General features: G+C 41.7%; 1 pseudogene; it reads right to left on the bottom strand.

Moving 5' to 3' along the window:
• The window catches only part of LOC105742662, a 4,996-nt pseudogene extending 3,970 nt beyond the window's left edge, over positions 1–1,026 (bottom strand).
• Between the last annotated feature and the right edge of the window lie 1,197 nt (positions 1,027–2,223).

The following is a 2,223-nucleotide window of genomic DNA, read 5'->3' as shown; positions in this document are numbered from 1 at the left end:
GACAGGAGCTTTCTTTCGCTCAATAAATATATTCTGCTCATAAAAAAAAAGATTTGTTTTATTTCTACTGGGGGGAGGAAGAGAATAAATAGAACGGTTTTCCAAATTGTTCTCCACTGTGTACACACACCCACACACATACATATACATACCTATACCCAAATTACCTTCCCAAAATAAAAAAAAAACCCAAGAATCAAAACCCCTTCACCCTCAAGCTGCCAAAGATCTGTAATTTGACCAAAAGAATAGATTCTGGTAGGAAGTGCAAAATGCAAGTTCAAATGACTGAAAAATGCTGAATGAACAGCATTATTAATATACAAAATATTATATTACTGAACTAGTAACAGATGATGTTCTCTGTGTTGACAAAACTTTGGAATCACATAGCTGATTTCTTAAATCTAGTCCATTCCAGCTTCCAAAAACCAGAAAAGATTTAGTTGGCTTCTTCTTCTTAATTTTTTTTTTTTTTTTTTCAGGACTGGGGATTGAACTCAGGCCCTCACGCTTACCAGGAAGCACTTATTCCACTGAGCCATCTCCCTGGCCCCTCTTGGCTTCATTTTTTGATGCTTCATCATAATTGTCTACAAGATCGGGGACATTGTCATCTTCCTCACCCATGTCCTCTGGCTTCAGTGCTTTGCTGTCCAACACTTGTCCTGGGAACTGTCAGCTAATTCCTAGGACTTGTTAAACTGTCGGCACCAAGCTAACTTAATGTTCCAGGAAGCATTTCTGTGATTGGTTTGGCTTCTGCATGACCAGTAATTACAAAGGTGTTAGCAGAGAGGGAAGCTTGGACTTCGCGATTGTTGAGACGAATTACTGTCCCATCGTCTTTAATCGTGTTCACCTCTTCACTGCCAGCTATATTATTCACTGCCAGTCTTTTCAGAGAACTCTAAGTTTTTTGTCACCAGCCGTAGCTGTTCTATATACCACCTTCTTTCTGTGAGCTGTACCCTGACCCCCTATGCGGACCTGCGCCTGAAGTTTGGCCAGCTTTTCTTGATTCATGCTGTTGGTAAATCTGAAGCAGGGAGGGTCCTCCAACACCAGCAGCGGCAAGAGCCTTGAGCAATACTCTTGGCTTGTGATAGGTATTGGTGGGTACTAGAGATGGAACCCAAGGCCTCCTCATGCTGAGCTATAGCTTCAGCCCTTTTTTATTTTTTATTTGGAAGCAAGGTCTCACTAAATTGCCCAGGCTGGGTTTGAACTTGCAATCTTTCTACCTGGGCTTCAGAGTGCTGGAATTATGGCCGGCACCACCACTCCCCACGCACCCCCCAACCCTCCCTTAGGAACAAACTGTCTTATTTATTTATTTATTTATTTTCTTAAAGGAGCCAATGCTTCCAACGTAAGCATAAGTGAATGGATGCTTTAGGGAGAAATTTAGTGTATTCTTTATTGCTAAGGGTGCCACATCACGTCCACGGCTTCAATGACAGCAAGCTCTTCAGTATGCCACATTTTCAGTATGCGTGCCGTGTGTCATAATGCCAACTCGTTCCTCTGATTTACCTGGAAGCAAAGGGTCTGCAAAGCAAAAAAGATGCTCACTTTGGGTCCCATGTTACAAAATGACCATGCATTCATAACACCTGGTGGGGTGAAAACATGATGATAAAGAGCTCCTGAGTCTGCTTGTTCTGCAGTCCAGGGGACTGAACCAAAGACCTCTGTACTGAACAACATCCCCAGCCCTTTGCCACCACCACTTAAAAAAAAAAAAAAAAAAAGCTTTTTTTAAAGAAGAGCTATATGTGGGACAATCCTGTACGGGTAAGCTATGTGACCCGTCATTTGGGAGGAAACAAGACTTGAGCAATATTCTTATCTCTTGGTTTGTGATAGGTATCTCTCGGCTTAAATACAAGTAAATGAATTTCTAGGCAACAGACTGAAAGAAAGGACAATGTCCACCAGTCCTCAGCAGAGAAAAAAGGCAGCTCATTAATCAATCAGAGCCTCACTTTACAAACACCATGAAAACCGCCCTTTGAAGATTTCACATAAGGTCTTGTACATTGGTGACAATTGTTGCGAATGCAGATCTTATATAAAGTTTACACACGTCTCCTGGGGCAGCAAATTCACTACATAGTTTAAAGCTAAATCCAAACCACCTCATTCCTTTAAAGCATACACTGTCATATCTGCAGTGAGCATTATCAGGAATGGAGGTAGATTTTTGGTTTTCCCCCAGGA

The sequence above is a fragment of the Octodon degus genome, unplaced genomic scaffold, assembly GCF_000260255.1.
Source record: "Octodon degus isolate 3935 unplaced genomic scaffold, OctDeg1.0 scaffold00065, whole genome shotgun sequence".
In the NCBI taxonomy this organism is placed as follows: Eukaryota; Metazoa; Chordata; class Mammalia; order Rodentia; family Octodontidae; genus Octodon; species Octodon degus.
The sequence above is the reverse complement of the archived record's forward strand: the minus strand, read 5'-3'. Positions and strand labels throughout refer to the sequence as shown.